Source organism: Neolamprologus brichardi, chromosome 1 (assembly GCF_056152115.1).
Source record: "Neolamprologus brichardi isolate AB-2024 chromosome 1, ASM5615211v1, whole genome shotgun sequence".
Taxonomy (NCBI): Eukaryota; Metazoa; Chordata; class Actinopteri; order Cichliformes; family Cichlidae; genus Neolamprologus; species Neolamprologus brichardi.
The window spans coordinates 15,169,120-15,177,669 of NC_142104.1; positions in this window are offsets into that span (position 1 = coordinate 15,169,120).

An 8,550-nucleotide genomic window follows, 5' to 3' on the forward strand; every position below is an offset into this window, starting at 1 on the left:
GCACACAGAGTTTATGTCTCAAGGGTCTGAATTATGTCCACCATCTGAAGGCAGAGAGAGAGAATAAAGCAATACAGCAAGATTCTAATCTAATCAACATGGAGTCAAACAAGTTTGAGAGAGTATGTTTTAAAAAGTGAACGTGTTTGTATTTGAGGGGTGAGGGGACAAAATAGAGACAGGAGATCGAGGAGGAAAGTGTCCAGCAGAGTCTCAAGATTTCACACTGATGTCCTAAACTGTTTTCTCACTCACACTGCATCTAAGTAGCAGCTGTCTGAAGATGTCATAAATCAACATGCTGCTTCTGTCCATCTGCAAAAAGAAACATACTGCCCTCTCTTTATCTGAAAACTGCGCATAACATGTAGCGGTTCGACTTCTGCTCTCGCTTCACATTTCATAAAAAAAATCAGGAGGCAGAGCGTTCAGCTTTCTGTGGAACCAGCTCCCAGTTTGGATTTGGGAGACAATCAACTTTTCCTTTTGAGATTGTGCTAAAAACATTACATTTTAGATAAAGCATACAGTTAGGGCTAAATCAGGGGACCTGGCTGCTCCTCTGCTTTTAACCATTAGTAATTAATTTTAATAATTGACTCTTTCCAGTCTGTCTTTCATCCTGTATCCCTCTCCTCATCCCCATTAAATCCCCTTTTCTTCCTGTTAAGAGGATGTTCTTTTGTCCCACTGTTGCCAAGTGTTTGCTCACAGTGGTTTGTTTGATTGTTGGGGTTTTCTCTGTGTTTTATCTTTATCCTACAATATAAAGCAGCTTGAGGAAACAGTTGTGATTTGGAGCTATACAAATAACAGTGAATTGAACTAAACTTTGGGTAAAATATCACAATATGTAGTTCTTCTAAATTTAGGGTGTTCTAATTATCATTTACTATGAAATACTTACGGAATAACAATGAACTTTCAAAGAGAGACTTTTAAATGACAATAATTTTTTTTTTATCTAATGAAAGAAAGTTTATTTAAACTACAGGCTAAGGTATTTTAATGTAATATCTATGTAATAATGAACTCCAGGGTATTTCACAGGAGATTGCAAATAATATTTCTCTTTCTTACATTGTTATTACACATTACCATTAGGGACGCTGGTTGTATACTGAAGTGCTACTCATTTATTCATTTATTTACAAACTTTGACTTATCACAACAGTAATCAGTTGTCAGTGACTTTGTGCATTTAACCCTTTCATGCATGAATTATGACAACCTCAATCAGGATTTTTTCATCTGTAGGCATGAAAAAAAGATTTTTGAACTTTTAAACGTGTATTTTTCAAATAGTTTTTTACATGTACACTTAGGTGGACAACATCCTCTTTGGAGTGGGTGGCAGGGTATGGAGTTACACATCAGTGTCCAATGTAGTGGTTTATGCGCAAGTATACCATCAACACTGACACAAATACAAGATAACAGCCTTTGAATAGCTGTCCACTGTAGTGACCACAATGCGTGAAAAGGGTTCAATTCATCAGGTCACAGCAGGCTTTCATCTGGAAAAAGAAATCCTAACTCAAGGTCCACCTTTTAGCCTTTTTGGGGGCTTTTAGATTCATCTGACTGTGTTTCTCAGTGAATTGATGTATAGTTCTTTGGTCAACTTAAAATGAACTGGGTCCTGTCAACCATCTTAGTCTGGTCGGTAATGTTCTAAAGAGGAAAACAAACCAAATCTTCAGAAATCGTCATTAAGTTGAATAATCTCGAGTGATTCTTCTCCCTCGGAGCACTCAAAGCGCTTTATATATCATGCCTCATTCACCCAGTCAGCACTTTTTCTAGCAGACTGGGGCGGCCAGGAATCAAACTACTAACCTTTCTATTAGTAGATGACCTGCTAATTGGACTTGGTCTTAGGTGTTTTTTTAATGTTAATATTTTCATTGTGACTGTTGGCATAGCTCTGGGGGTTTTATTTTATGTTATTAGATGTTAATAACATAAAATAAACACCAGTTCTGGCCCTATTATCTCCTCACAAAGACAAGCATGAAGTGTGTGTTTGTGCTGGAAAAACTGTGCACCAATTGTTTACACTGGGTGATCTGAACATGCGTTGTATAATGTGAGTCCTGCTGTTTTTCATGCATGTGTCTGCATACTTGCAGGAGCTCATGTATGTACCTGCTGGAACGAGTGACTGTACCGATCTCTGCGTTGTTTTGTTTTTTTTCAAGTGTGTGAATCTGCATGTGTCTGTGTGAGTGAAGACAGCATATGGACAGTGCCCTCCTTCCTGTTGGGAGGGGAACAACGTGGCTCTCTGTGAACCACAGCTTGAACTCTGACCTCTTAGGATCACACACAAAGAAAGACACACACACACAAACTCAGATACCTTCACACACGTATGCAGATATACATCCACTGTCATCCAGCCAGCCAGCTGTCCTCATTGACTTTTAGAGTCCCACACAGAGGCAGGAGGAGAGAGGAGGTGAGAGTGACAGTCGGGCCCACAGACTCCATTGTTTTTTCAGGCTGTGAGAGAGTGACTGTGACTTTTTTAAACCCACGTGTCACACAGCAGGGAGACCAATACATCAGCGGAGCCTCTTTTCCTATTATACACAACTCTAGGACTCTGTGATGTCACCAGTTTGGAGAAAAGTAAATATCCTTATACAGCTGTAAACGATCACATGTACTAGCTGCAATTTGCCTAAGGTGAACCAAAAGTCTTCCCATTAACCTTGGTGAAATTTTAAAGGTGACACTTTTTCCCCCCTTTTTGTGTTGACTGCCAGTAGTTTATATATATTTAATATATAATAGATATTAGAGACGGACTGATCCGATATTACTATCGGTATCGGTCCGATACTGACTTGACTGGATCGGATATCGGAGAGAAATAAAAAAATGTAATCGATCCGAAGTATCACAAAATCACCTCACAAAACGCGCTAATTGGCGTAACCCAGCTCGGCGCATTGGAGCAGTATGTGTCACGTGATAGAGCGGCTGTTGGAGCCTCCCTACATGCTTCCTAACCGGGTATTTCATCTCGGCGAAAACTATCCCAGAGAAGTAAAGCAAGTGTGCAAGTTCATCCCCGAATGTTTGCATAGTATTTCCATGTTAAGCTTAACAACTGATATGTTGAGCCACAGCTGGACTGGCTATCGGAGTTCCATATTGAGGTGAAAAGGAAGTGATTTGTCCTGTACTTCAGCTAGAATTAAAAAAAATAGACACAAAGCTCGTGTTATTCTGTCTTTGCTGCGCAGTTGCATCTACACTCCCCCTTCCTCTCCTGTTATTACTTCAAACATGAAACTGATCAATAATCAGCTGATCGGCTTTTCTGCCGCAAGTCCCGTCTTTCTTGTTTGTTTATCGTCCACTTTGCGCTAGAAAGAGGAGACCAGCAGATAAACATCAGCAGTACGTTTAAGCTTGATAAGCTGTTGTTAGAATGTATTTAATATTACTTTCTAGTATCAGCTGAGGTTTGCTGGAGCCACGGCTGTAAAAGCTGCTTGTCATGATATCCGTTTGGATATGTGGTAAGAGGGAAACATGAAGATGAAACCAGGGAATGTCCTTACTGAATCCTCAGAGCTGAGCAGGTGGTGGAGAAACAGGTTTACCTTTTAGGTAATGAATGAGTTGAAGGGAAGTTATGAACTGTTTCTGAGAGACAAATAACAGCAGGATCCTTTTCTAGGTAGCTGACGGCTGGTAACTGTGCAGGGGCGGCTCTAGCAAAGTTTCGTTGGGGGCCTAGGTAGGACATTAACAGGAAAAGGGGGGCACAAAGAAATATTTTTCTTTGTTATGTCATTTAAAAACTTTGAATAAATAATTATCTGAATCTTACAACAAAAGTGGTCATCTGATTAAATGTATAGAAATCCATTATTGTATATAGTAACTAATAAGTCTAATATACACCCTAGTAAGCTATAGTACGTTTTCCTTTGGGAAGGTACCATCTGTGCAGTCTGCAATTCTGTTGAAGAAAGATGTTGAATCTCTTTAAATATTGTAGAAAAATAATTGATTTCTGTGCATTTGTTTTACACATGCATTAAATTAAAGTTGATTACATCGATTAAGGGCGGGGGGTGGGGGGGGTGCTTCCCTAATATTTTTGCTGGGAGTTTGCAACCCTATTAGTTAGGTAGGTAAGTACTCTTTAAAATACCAGAATAGGGAGGATGGTGTAGGTTTAAATTTGTTAGATTGATCAGTGTTGCTGAACTATAAAATGTTTTGGGTGGAGTGTATTTTTTGCATACAGGTATAACAGAATAGCTTCAGTCTCTTGTTTTTTAAAACTTGATTATGAACTTATACAAAATGCAGCAAGATATTTATAAAAAACAGTTTTATTGATTACAAAATGCGCTGTATTGGATTCATATCGGTATCGGCAGATATCCAAATTTATGATATCGGAATCGGTATCGGACATTAAAAAGTGATATCGTGCTATCTCTAATAGATATAAAGGAATACCGTTGGTGGGGAAACTACTTTACATTCTTTGGCAAACTATCAACTGCAGTCATGTGAAAGAGACGTTTTCACATGACCAAGTGCAGCTTTAGTGCTTCCTTTCCTAAAGGAAACTAAAGGTACTTAACAATTAGTTAGTTGCTTGGTCTTGCCAAGTATCATAAACTTGAGTCAAATGTTATTTTTCCTCGTTTAAGAACTTGAATTGTTTGTTAAAAAGTACTTTACTTATATTGAAAAGATGAATATAGTTGAACACTGGAAAATTAAGTTAAACTATTAATTTCCTTTCTTGTTGTACTGCACGGCAATGCCAGTTGCCCAGTGTGTGAATGTTTAAAACTGTGACAGTGTTTTGTAATTTGTAACTGGATGAGATGCAGATGAAATGATGGCGGAGAGGCTTACTGGACACTGAACAAACTTTAGTTTTTCGTTGTTTTGTGATCGTTTGTCATCTTCGTCGTTATTCTGGTGCCCTTTTCGGTTACTTGAGGTTGTGGTCTATGACATTGGGATTATGTGTTCTCTGTGTACAGCTATATACATTTTTATAGTAGTAGTAGTTGATCCCTGGTACAGAAAACATTTTTGGCACGTGTAGCTGTACAATGTTTCTTGTAGTTGCTCACCAATTTCGCACATATCTCAGGAGGACTTTGGGTCCACTTCTCTAAATCATTTAGATTTCTGAAACCTGGCAATATGAAGCTTCAACTACACAGTTTTTTTTTAATTACTGAGTTTTGAAGACTGGCTAGGCAACTCCATGACTTCAATGTGTTTCTTCTTCAACCAGTCCTTTGTTGCCATGGCGGTATGTTTTGGGTCATTGACGATCCATCCACAACCCATCAATTCAGGCTACGTCCACACTAGCCCGGATAGATTTGAAAACGGCGTTTTCGTCTGAAAACACTCCGCGTCCACACTAGCGTTTATAGTCGTTTGCACAGAGTTGTGCGTCCACATTGAAACGGCGGAAAACGCTTACGTTCCAGTACTGCGCATGTGTGAAACGCAAGAAGATTCGGCCTGCCTCATTCCTGTCTGCCGTTTATTTATTTTCTGGCTCGTTGAAACGTCGTGGCAAAATGTCGAGGAAAAGCACCGAGTTTTTTAAATGGACTAACAATGAGGTGAAGTTGTTGCTGCGAGTAACACAAAAGTACAAAGTTGCAAAAGTGAGTGAGAATTAAAGAAAAGCTATCTGGAGCATGTACAGATTGATATTAATCTTTAATAGGGCTGTCAAAATTGAGAGCAAACAAAACAACTGCTGTATAATGCCCTCTGCTATCTTTGTTTAATTGGTCACATGACTGCACCTGACTAACATGTGTCATCGTTTTCAAAAAGTCTCCGTTTTCACTGTCCACATTGCGATGCTAAAAGCACCGTTTTCAGATGTATGTGTTTTCGAGAGCGTTTTCAAAACGCTGCGTTTTCCTTCAGCGAAAACGCCGTCTCAGTGTGGACGGGAGGCCAAAACGGAGAGAAAACGACGCGTTTTCAAACTAAAACACATTAGTGTGGACGTAGCCTCAGTGTCTTGCCAAGGGAAGGAGGCTCTCATCTAAGACACTGTAAGAAGTGTTACAGTGGACCTCAATGAGGTGAAGTTGTCCTGCACCCTTAGCAGAAGAACAGCCCAAAGCATAATGTCTGCACTCCCGCACTTGACTATGAGGTGTGTTTTGGGTCATACTCAGCATTTCTCTTCCTCCTTCTTCCTACACAGTGGCTTGAGTTGATGCAAAAAAGCTCAATTTTGATTTCATCTGACCATAGCATTTTCTTCTAGATCAGAGATGTCAAACATTAGGCACAGGGGCCAAAATTTGCCTGGCAAAGACTTCAATCTTCCCACTGGACCTCTGTGGAAAATTGATTGACTTATTGTAATCTGTGTACCACATGGGAACAACTAATCTGTGTGAACCGGAGTGAACAAACTTGTAAATTCAGCAGGGATCAATTTTGGAAGTTTGTTTTTTTTAAGTTAAAGTTTGTTTTTGTTTTTTGTTTTTTTTAATCTCAAAAGCTTAACAGTTAAGACTTATGCATAGCAAAAAAAAAGAAAAGAAAAAAAAGGACAATTTCAGAGTTGGAAATAAGGATATAGGTTTTATTTTCTGAACTTGTTTTTTAAAAGTTTATTGTTCAGAAAGACCTTCCTTAAAAAAACAGCTGTGTGCAGAAGCTGCTTTTTGTTGTTTTCATGGCATTATTTGTTGTTTGCGCTCCAAATCCAAACAAAAATATCTGCAGCAAAGAGCCAAGATTCTTTAAAACACCTCAAACACCTGCGATCACAACCCTCAAACCTCATTTGGCATTTGTATAAACCTTTCCTTTCCAAAATGGAATGGGTGTTTCCAATTTCATTCACTCTGAAGAGGGCGAAACATGTGTTCTTGCTAAAAACAGAGGCTTAAAGAGGACATGAACATATAAAAAGATCAGCTTTTAACATTTCAGATTTAGCCCCATCTGTTTGGAAGGGTGAGGGTGGTTTGAAAGTGCGATCGCACTAAAACTCGATCAGTGACTCCATTTAAGTAACAGTGGCCTTCGAGTTTTATAAAACTTTCCTTAAAAGCATCTTTTTTGAGGAATCTGAACCTGAAATCTTATTTCTATATGCTATCAATGTCTAGTAATGACATGACGATGTTGTTTGAAATAATTATCTGATAATCTCGATTCAGTTTAAAAATATAGCAAAAACATCATTAACTTTGCTAAATATGAAAACAAATCATATTACCTAATACCTACTTAAAGATTTGGCCTGTCAAACCCAAATACCGTCACAGATCTCCAGATGTCCTGGATTCCTTCCACTTTCTTATTTATGTGCTCTTTAAAGGACAGAGAAACAAAGAAATAGTGATCACACCTCCTTCCTCCTGCTGCTCTTATATGATCATCTAAATGTCTTTGCAGTGAAAAGTGGCTACAATTAGAGGACACAAAGGAAGAAAGAAAGGAGCAGTGAATGTAACAAAGAGGGAGAAAAAAGGGAAGAAGTGAGGTGAGAGGAGAGTGGAAAAGAAAAGAGGAGGTGAGGAGGAGCACAGCAGCAGCTGGCAGGTGTCAGGAGTCACAAAGGGCCATCTGTCCATCGAGTACCATCTCTACACACACACACACACACACACACACACACACACACACACACACACACACTGCATTAAACTTTCCTCCACACAACCTGAAACAACAAAGCTTTTTCTTCATTTCTTGTCTTGACGGATAGCTTAAAAATCGAACTTGTAGAAATTCCTGCCCTCTGGATGATTGAGTCTATGTTTACAGTAAAATGCACGTTTTGAATACCAGTCTTGTATAGTTTTTGGCTGGTGGAGAAAGAAGCGTCATGATGACAAAATAGGGAATGTAGTGAAAACAGGACCTTTCGTATCCACACATGTGGTAAAGCCTCTCTGAACGCTGAAAACTCAAATATCTCAGCTATTTACAAGAAAGACTTGTATGTGGGCATAGACACACACACACACACGGTGCTGACCCCTGACCTTTCACCTCAAATGATCTCTCCCTTGGGAGATTTTAAGAGTGTGAGGAACGCTGGGTGAACACATGTTAAAAACTTCATGCATGCAACGGCTACTGTCTCAAGGCAGAGTTCACAGGGACAGTGTGAGGGCGCTTCAAGGATATGAACAGCTCTTCACCTGTTTTGTAGTTGACAATGATGTGTGCTACAAGCAAAAACATAAATGGGGCTATATCTTTAAGTAAATCCTTAAGTAAATCACAGTAAAAAAACAAAAACAAACAAAACCTGTTCAACTACGTAGCAGCAACTAGGTGCATTTAAGCATTTAGGCAGCATTAAGATCAGAGTCAGAAACGTTTAATAATCCCTGAGGATTATGCGAAGATCAAGTTCAAATCAAGAGTCTGGAGGGTGACGAACTGTGGTTTAAGTGACTTTGAACATGGAGTGGTTGTAGGTGCCAGATAGGCTTGTCTGAGTATTTCAGAAACTGATCTACTGGAATTTCTACTGGAACTCATCATTAGAGTTAACAG